Raw genomic sequence first — 10,380 nt, 5'->3', positions numbered from 1 at the left:
GAAAGCGAGTGCCTGACTTTTCTTTTGCGGCCACTCCAGCTCTGGCAGGCAAGAACACACCTCGTCCTGTCCAGGTCACCCTCTTCAGCGGTCTGGGGTAAGTGTGCCCTTGGAGTGTGGTTTCCGGAGAAATCCAAAACTTCCCCTGAGGAGGAATGCAGGAGACACCCCAGGACTCAGGAAAGAGAGGCCTCCACTGGCCAGGGCACGATGCCCACCCAACTCTCCATCCTGAGAGGACGCACTTGTCCACGCCTGCACATCATGCAAATGAAGCAAGATGGTGAAAAGTACCTTCGGGAAGAGGGACTGATGGGTGCTTAGAGCCACTGGGGCTTCTCGACAGCCTGGTCTCTTCTCTATTCCTTTCTCTCTCTTTTTTTTTTACATTTGTTTTTTCCCCGTTATAAAAGTAATAACATGTTTATTATAGGAAATGAGAAAAACATAGAAAAATGCAAAGAGAAAAATTCAGTCATCTTTAATCTTGCGGCACAGAGAGAATGTTTACTATTTTGATGGAAAGGCTTTTTACCTTACTTGTGAATACTTTCCAAATGACCTTATATTTCTATAGTGTTTCACCTTTAAAATTTATATTATGAGACCTTTCTCATCCTGAAATTCATTTTAGCTAATGCACATCATTCAACATTTAGGTTTCCATTTTGTACTTTTTTTTTTTGATTGCTGAACTCAAGCTTTTCTCTAGTTGCAGCGAGCAGGGGCCGCTCTGTAGTTGCGGGGTTCAGGCTTCTCATTACACCGGCTTCTCTTGTTGCAGAGCACAGGCTCTAGGGCCACACGGGCTTCAGTAGTTGTGGCACGTGGACTTATTTGCCCCATGGTATGTGGGATCTTCCCGAACCAGGGATTGAACCTGTGTACCCTGTTGGCAGGCAGATTCTTAACCGTGGGACCACCATTTTTGTACTATGCTTAATGTAACACTGAACTTTTTGTATAAATTCCTGACCCAGTCTCTTGATTATTCTTCAAAATTCCATTTGATTTTAGTCCTTAGGTGGGCTATCAAGAAAGCACAGAATGATACCAATATTTTTTTAACAAATATTTAAACAAGGAACCTATTTTCTTGGAAGTCTTTCCCATGAGTTATTGAGAGGGCTGACTGTGTGTGAGACCCCGCAGGGTTGCCAAGCCAGACCAGACATGGCTGTGCTGCGGAGAGCAGTCCAGGACAGCCAGAGTGTGAACAAGGCAGGACTCGAGTGGTCGAAGGTGACAGAAAAGCCAAACTATCCCTGGCTTAGCAAAAGATGTCTTTTCTCTGAATGGAAATGGCAACCCACTCCAGTATTCTTGCCTGGAAAAGCCAATGGATGGAGGAGACTGGCAAGCTATGGTTCATGGGGTCGCAAAGAGTTGGACACGACTGAGTGACTTCACTTCTCTGTAAATGCAGTCAGCCCAGAGCTGGTGCAGTGACGTGGTCCTCAGACTCTGACTGCCATCTTGTTGCTCTACCATCCTTAACTCGAGCACAGGACTCCCACCTCCCGGGCCTGGTGACTGCCCCCATGCCACCTGCCACATCCTCATTCTGTTCAGCTGGAAGGAGGGGAGACCAGCACCCAACCTCCACTCCCCACTGGCCAGAACTTAGCCACATGACCACATCAAAGGATACTGAGAAACTCACTAGTTCAATGCCCAGCTGAAAATCCAGGGTTCTGTAATTCTATAATTAATCAGAATTTGGTAAGAATGGACATTGAGGCAGTCATCTGCCAGAAAATGAGAGGAGTCTCCACTATAAAAGCTAGATGAGGGAGTTCTCTGGTGGTCTAGTGGTTAGAACACCAGGCTTTCACTGCTGTGACCTGAATTCAATCCCTGGTCAAAAAAAAAAGATGGGAATTTTTTTAAGAAATTATATTCATGGGACTTGCCTGGTGGTCCAGTGGTAGAGACTCCACATATCCAATGCAAGGGGCTACAGGTTTGATCCCGGGGGAACTAATTCCACATGACACGTAGCCCAGCCAAAAAAAATTTTTAACCAAAGAGATTATATTCTACTGAGGATGCCCTGAGGAGGCTTCATAAGGTAAGAAGTGCAGAGAACCTTGTTGCCAGCTTTACTCAAAGAGTGGGCAGAGCCCCAGGTTCTCCCGAGACCAGCCCTATCAGGCTAGGGGAGTGGGCCCACCCCGTCCGAACTCTCCTGGTGGTTCTTTTGTGTGTGCTTAACTCTGAAGACCAAGTGCTGAACGCAAGGCAGGGGGCCTCATGTTTAGGGGGCTCACCACCTTTCAGAGGTGAAATGAATAGTGGTGACAATGTAGTAAATTTCTCATGGAGGTAAAATGATTCCTTGTCCTGAATTTGGAAGTTATCCTTGCTCATTTTGTCTGGATTTTGTTGTCATTTTGGTTTTGTTTTTTCCACCCCAACCAGAGATCAAATTGTGCCCCTGCAGTAGAGATGCAGAGTCTTAACCACTGGACCACCGGGGAAGTCGTGATTTTGTTTTTTAATAAGATGGAGACTGTAAACTGTACAAGTAGAGGTCTTTTCTAAGTGTCTTATTTTGCAAAAAAAAAAGTTGGCAACCTGATATCAGTGCCCCAGTGTGTTTTTTTAAATTTTACGGGTCCCTGGAACCCCAAAGTCCAGGACCACTGAGCCAAGGGATGGAGCCAAGAGCCTTGGGGGTTTGGAGAACATCTGTAGCTCCATTTCACTGAAGCTTGAAGCCGTGGGGAGACTGATTGGATGCTCAAGGGCCAGGGAGGAGCGTGAGGTGGGGGGTGGGGGTACATGTCAGTCAGGAACTGCTTGGTGATTCCGAACCATGGAGTCTGTGAAGGGCCCTGCGCTCTGGGAAGACAACCTGGCAGGACCGGGTGGGGTTGGAGGTAGAGAATTTAAGAGCAGAAGCGGAGCAGAAGGGCTTTTTGCTCAAGGAGGTACACTGCTGTTTGTGGCCCTTAGGAAGCTTGCCATAAGCATTTTCAACCGAGTAACACCATGTACTGGCCAAATTTGTTTACACTCAGAACCACAGCTGTCTACCTGGCTACACACAATGCTTAAAAAAATGACTCCCAAGTGCTAATCAGTGACAGAAACACATTCCTGCCCTGTGGCAGCCCCATCGGCTTGGACAGTAGCCATTCACCCCCTCCTGTCCTCTTATAAACTAGCTACCCTTAGGAGGCTGAGACAGTTGACCTACTGAACGGTACCGCTTTACCACTGAGTTGTAAACACACATTGGTCTGAATGCAAGGGAACATTTCAGGTTTCCCCGTCCTGAGTTTCCCTATCAGTTGTAGATTTAAGGGGGCTATATGACAGTGGCTACTTCTGGCAAAACCAGTTTTTCCTCCTTGTGATCTGAAACTGGGTGACCTTTCTGGGCTCATACCTAAAATGTATTCAGGACCTTCATTTTCTTTCAACTTGGAAGGTCTGGGCTACTGCTGTACAAATTATCCTAGAGGTCCCGCTTGCTGTTGGTATTTGAGGCCAAGACCACAGCTCTATCTCCTCTACAGGAGGGTCAAGGGTGTCATTTATTGTCCTCATTTGCGGATGCACGTGCTAGAACGGCTTTGTTTAGCTTGCAGGAGGGACAGGACAGACTTGACCTCCCGCTGCCCCACCCCCACCCCCATGCAGTGCCCCAGGAATGCCAGGGCCCTGACCTGGGCTCAGCTGTGCAGTGCTGGGTGGAAGCCAAGACAGCTGATTCCACCGGGTGCTTGGGCCCGCGTCCTGGCCGCCCATGTTCAGCCTGTTACCCAGTGCTGCCAGCTATAAACACCATCCCTAGTCTGCTTACAGTCTGGCTCAGGCCACACAGAAGTAAGCAGACTGTCACAACTCAGAGTATGTATAAGTGTCTTGATGTGCAGGCTGTGATGTGAGCGCCATGACCCAAGTACAGGGCTGAACCCAGGCAGCCTGCAGTAACTGGCATGGGTTGACTCTCATTGGCTGGCTGTGTGATCCCGACCCTGAGTATGTTAACAGTTCCAAGGGAGCCATCTCCTAGCAATTCTTTTTTTAAAAACAACTTTTTATTTTGTATTAGGATATAGCAAAGGTAAAAGGAGAAGGGGGCAGACAGAGAATGAGATGGTTGGATAGCATCACCAACTCAATGGGCATGAATTTGAACAAACTCCAGGAGAGAGTGAAAGACAGGGAAGCCTGGTGTGCTACAGTCCATGGAATCGAAAAGAGTTGGACACGACTTAGCGACTGAACAACAACATAAATGAAAGTGTCAGTTGCTCAGTCATGTCTGACTCTTTGTGATCCCATGGACTGTAGCCCACCAGGCTGTTCTGTCCATGGGGATTCTCTAGGCATGAATACTGGAGTGGGTAGCCATTCCCTTCTCCAGGAGATCTTCCCAACCCAAAGTTTGAACCTGTCTCCTGCTTTGGAGGAGAAAATGGCAACCTGCTCCAGTATTCTTACCTGTAATATTCCATGGGCAGAGGAGATTGAAGGACTATAGTCCACTGGATCACAAAAGAGTCAGAGATGATTTAGCGACTAAACAACAGGGCTCCCATGTGGCAACACCAGGGAATCCTTCCCTATTGCATCAGGCTTTGCCTGTGATGGAATGTTGGTTGGGATTTTCCCTTTTGGACTAGCTTTGTTATGGGCAACCAGAACTCTGTTGCATCTTGTAGCCCCCTCGTAGGGTATGTTTACAAAACTCTTGCTGTTCAGTTGCTAATAGTACCCAATTTAGGGACTCCATGGACTACAGCATGCCAGGTCCCCCTGTCGTTCACCATCTCCTGAGTTTGCTCAAATTCATGTCCATTGAGTCAGTGATGCCAACCAAACATCTCATCCTTGGCAGTCCCTTCTCCTCCTGCCCTGTCTTTCCCAGCATCAGAATATTTTCCAGTGAGTCAGCTCTTTGCATCAGGTAGCCAAAGTATTGAAACTTTAACTTCAACATCAGTCCTTCTGATGAATATTCAGGGTTGATTTCCATAGGATTTTGTTAGATTGGATTAAATCTAATTGGGTAAATGGATTTAATTGGGAGTAGGCTAGAGATTTGGTTTCACTCTTCAGTTTTCTTGGAATTCTGCTTACATGACAGCTTGTGAGTTCCTTTGCTTTTAAGTAATCTGTATTTCCCATTGAAATCTTTTACTTTGGTTAAGTAAATATTGTTTGACAGATTCTAAAAGGGCTTCCCTGGTGGCTCAGCAGTAAAGAATCTGCCTGCAATGCAGGAGACCCGGCTTCGAGCCCTGGGTTGGGAAGATCCCCTGGAGGAGGGCATGGCAACCGATTCCAATACTGTGGCCTAGAGAATCCCATGGGCAGAGGCACCTGGCTGACTGTAGTCCAGAGGATCACACAGAGTTGGACAAGACTGAAGCAACTAAGCAGCAGCAGAAGGTCAAGGCTTCAGAGAGAAACACTTAATAATTAGTATGTTAAATTTCATGGGATTTCTAAAAATCTGGTATGCCCCAGTAAAATGTTATCAGTCAATATTTTCTAGTTGTTTTAAAATGTTGCATATCACAATAACTCAGTTTATTTTGTCAATCCCATTGTGACCAAATGTTTATGACTTTTTAAATTCCTTTTTAAAGTCTTTCTGTGATTTATAGATGGCTATTGTTGTGTTCATGTATATTCATGTATGGACATGAATTTGAGCAAACTCCAGGAGATAGTGGAGGACAGAGGAGCCTGGCATGTTGAAGGCCATGGGGTCGAAACGAGCTGGACATACTCAGGGACTGAACAACGACAACACTGTTGTAGTCTGTTAAATCTCAGGTTATACTGGGGAACTAGGTAAGGAAGAAAGTCCTAAGGGAAAGCCTGATTGCTTCATACAAAGTTAAAAACAGGATTGGTTACTAAATGGACTGTTGAATATGGTAATAATTTTATAGGTTTTATCTGAAATGTCACTGATTTTAACTCATGTTTTCCAGATATAGCGAAGCCCTTCTTCTCAAGTTGGTTATGATTTACAACAGTTTGGTAAATTATACCTCTATGAGTAAAACTGAGATATTTTTCTTTTCCCTCTGCCTGTTCCCTTCAAACATTGTAAACTCTTGGGTTCTGAGCAGCCTTATCAAACAAATGGGAAAGACTCTTCTGGCATGTGCGGGGATCTTGATAGTCTGAGGACCTCTATAGAAGACAAAAAGTCACCTAGGCAAAATCTGACGGCAGGCCTTTGACATGGCTTTCTTGGTCTTGAGGGGACTTTTGAAACTTTCATCTGAGACTCCTACTGAGGAATTACACCAGAATCAGTGTGGATGAATCCATGTGGTCAATGGACCAAACTTAGTTTAAAAATATATTAGTCTCAGCTGTACTTGATGAAAATGGAGGTGATTCTAGAAAAAAGAGGTTTCACTGAATGTTAATTCTAGTTTTGTTAAATAAGGTCTATGTTTACCCACTTTCCTTGTTGTTGCATCATATTGTTACAAAATTTAATTGTCAGAAGAACACTAAGTTTGTTTCTGAAGCCTAACTATGTAATTAATCTTTGGATAAAGATCAGATGCTCCATAATCTACAACCAGGAGATTAACACCAGGCCATGGTCATTTAAATTTACAGGCTTCCTTATGCTGCTGCTGCTGCTACTGCTAAGTCACTTCAGTCGTGTCCGACTCTGTGCGACCCCATAGACGGCAGCCCACCAGGCTCCCCCATCCCTGGAATTCTCCAGGCAAGAATACTGGAGTGGGTTGCCATTTCCTTCTCCAATGCATGAAAGTGAAAAGTGAAAGTGAAGTCGCTCAGTCGTGTCCGACTCTTAGCGACCCCATGGACTGCAGCCCACCAGGCTCCTCCATCCATGGGATTTTCCAGGCAAGAGTACTAGAGTGAGTTGCCATTGCCTTCTCCGTCCCTTATGCTGGGGACAATTAAATCATACTAAGGACTAATACTGCTAGCTATGTTATTTTTTATTTTACCTGTTTTACAAAAGTATTGTTTACTGCATTATCAGATATGTGACTGAGCCTCTGATAAAATAATGATATATAGTTCCATATGAGATCAATGACTGTAACAGTATAACTCTAGATACGGGAAGAATAAGAGGCAGTATTTTCCTAAAGAGGCTAGTGACACAAAGGGTCCAGAGTCTTTTGCCACTGTTAGAAGGAGGCCTGGTCCAATAATAGCAGCACACTGAGTGGCCTGTCTTCACCAGACCTGGGAATAAGCATTCCTAGCACCATGGGATGAAATGGTCATTAAATGCCCCCCAAACCATGGTCACATACACGACCCTGAAGGGACCCTGCCAAATGAAAATTGGCGCTTGCCATCTGCCTCTGCAAAGATTAAGTCAATGGCCACTTCAGTCATTGAACTTCAACACCCCTTGAATAAAGGAATTAAGAATGGAGATCAGAAACGAGGCACTCTGTGCCCTGAGAAAAACTGGCTGAACAGGACTTCAGGTAGTTAGATATTTTCAGAAGATTTTATGAGCCTGAATTCTTGCATTTTCCCATATCTAGAAAAGCAATGAAATCATTAACAGTGATATCTGCTTTAACACTGGGGAGGGGAATGCATTTGAAAGTCAGAATGGAGTACTAGGTGACCATAGTGGTTGTGATTTCAGATGTGATCATTCCAGAATTGTTGCAAACTTGAATTTTCTGAGCTATATCACAATCCACAAGGATTTTAAAATTCCCCCACCCTCTTCAATAAGATTTTGGCTAAAGACTGAGAGGTTGAATAGAGACTTTTCCAGTCAGAAAGGAAAAGGCATTGGAAGTGACAAAAACCCTTCTTAAGGAAACTATAAAGAAAAACTCTTAACTATAAGGTTATAAAGAAAACTCTTGCCAAGCAATGCAAAAAACTCATCTAAAATGGGACAAGGTCTTGCCAATTTCTATATTCAACTGACTGGACAACTATTAACTGCTATGCATAAGTTTGTGTTCCACCCCCCACCCCCACCCAGAAGCTTCCTTCCATCCCTTCAGAGCAAGAAACTGAATGCTACTGAAAATGTGAAAAAAGCAATAACCTGAGCTGCAGCTTGAAAATAAAAGAAGGGACCCTATAACATTCTTCTTACTACTTACTATTCACACCTCTCTTAAAATTGGATGGGGTAAAACTGTGGGTACATCACACCAGAGTAAAAAGATTACCAGATGACCAGCCAAGTCAGCAAGCAGACTCCTGAGAAGCAGACATTGTATTGTTCCAACAAGCAGAGTGAAAGTTCTGTGTTCTTACCCTTTCTTATACCTTCTACCTATAGATTCATATGCTGATTCTTTCAATCATTCTAACTGCTAGTTATGTGGCCAGCTTCCTATTTCCAGGTCTCCCCTGGATTCTGATGGGTTTTCCCCATGTAGGGAATGGTCTGGAAACAACTGGCTACAATAAGCCTCTGAAGTGCCAGTTCCAGACTGGTTTTCAGACTTATTCTCCCGAATTCCTAAGGAAACGAAATCTGTTCTGTCTACTAAAGTTCTAGCTGTCATTCCTTTCACCTCTAACTGGGTCTGCTGCACCAAAATGGCAGAACAAGGGATTGAGATTTAATCATATGAGACCTGGATCCAGGACATGGAACTCAATTATTTCCAATTCGGTATCTATTCCCTCAAAGTTGGCAGGACTATGCCCCATCTCAGCTTAAAGTATTTACAGTGGTCATCACTTCATTCCCTGAAAGATTTGGGGAAAGATAAAACCAAGTGGGGATTAAAACTGAGTTCCCCCAAAACCAAGTTCCTCTGATGTGTGTGTGTGTGTGTGTGTGTGTTGCTCAGTCATGTCCGGTTCTTTGTGACCCCATGAAGTATAGCCCACCAGGCTCCTCTATCCATGGGATTCTCCAGGGAAAAATACTGGAATGGGTTGCCATTCCCTTCTCCAGGGGATCTTCCTGACCCAGGGATTGAACCCAGGTCTCCTGCATTGAAGGCAGATTCTTTTCCTTCTGAGCCACCAGGAAATCCCATCCTCTGCTGAGTTCTACCCAAAAATAATTATTCCCTTTTCTCATCCAACATCTGTTCTCAAGGTTGAGGAGTATCAAAGAAAAGGAGAGTATTGATCGCATGCAGGGCCTTGTGGGGCTCCTGGGCACAAGGCCTCCATGTCCCCCATTCCTTTGATTATAGGAAACAGCCTTCATTCAGCCTCCAGGAACTTCTCTGAGTTTCAGTGGGCAGATTCAACCAGTTGTTAATTAGGGAAGGGAGGGGATTCGAGATCATGGAGAAACAAGCAATACTGTTTCTCTATCAACAGATATATACAACATTCAGTTCAGTTCAATCACTTAGTTGTGTCTAACTCTTTGTGACCGCATGGCCCACAGCACACCAGGCCTCCCTGTCCTTCACCAACTCCCAGAGTTTACCCAAACTCACGTCCATAGAGTCAGTGATGCCATCCAACCATCTCATCCTCTGTCATCCCCTTCTCCTCTTGCCCTCAATCTTAGCCAGCGTCATGGTGTTTTCTAAGGAGTCAGCTCTTCACATCAGGTGGCTAAGTACTGCAGTTTAAGCTTCAACATCAGTCCTTCCAATGAACACTCAGGACTGATCTCCCTTAGGATGGACTGGTTGGATGTCCTTGCAGTCCAAGGGACTCTCAAGAGTTTTCTCCAACACCACAGTTCAAAAAGCATCAATTCTTCAGTGCTCAGCTTTCTTTATAGTCCAACTCTCACATCCATACATGACTACTGGAAAAAACATAGCTTTGATTAGACGGACCTTTGTTGGCGAAGTAATGTCTCTGCTTTTTAATAAGCTGTCTAGGTTGGTCATAGCTTTTCTTCCAAGGAGCAAGTGTCTTGATTTCATGGCTGCAGTCACCATCTGCAGTGATTTTGGAGCCCAAGAAAATAAAGTCTTCCACTATTTCCCCATCTATTTGCCATGAAGTGATGGAACCACATTCCATGATCTTAGTTTTCTGAATGTTGAGCTTTAAGCCAATGTTCCACTCTCCTTTTTTACTTTCATCAAGAGGCTCTTTAGTTCTTCACTTTCTGCCATAGGGTAGTGTCATCTGCATATCTGAGGTTATTGATATTTCTCCCGGCAATCTTGATTCCCGCTTGTGCTTCATTCAGCACAGCGTTTCTCATGGTGTACTCTGCATATAAGTTAAATAAGCAGGGTGACAATATACACCCTTGGCATACTCCTTTCCCAATTTGGAACCAGTCTGTTGTTCCGTGTCCAGTTCTAACTGTTGCTTCCTGACCTGTACTCAAATTTCTCAAGAGGCAGATCAGGTGTTCTGGGATTCCCAACTCTTCCAGAATTTTCCAGATTATTGTGATCCACACAGTCAAGGCTTTGGCATAGTCAATAAAGCAGAAATAGA

The sequence above is a fragment of the Bubalus bubalis genome, chromosome 5 (assembly GCF_019923935.1).
Source record: "Bubalus bubalis isolate 160015118507 breed Murrah chromosome 5, NDDB_SH_1, whole genome shotgun sequence".
Lineage (NCBI taxonomy): Eukaryota > Metazoa > Chordata > Mammalia > Artiodactyla > Bovidae > Bubalus > Bubalus bubalis.
This window is presented reverse-complemented; position numbering follows the sequence as displayed.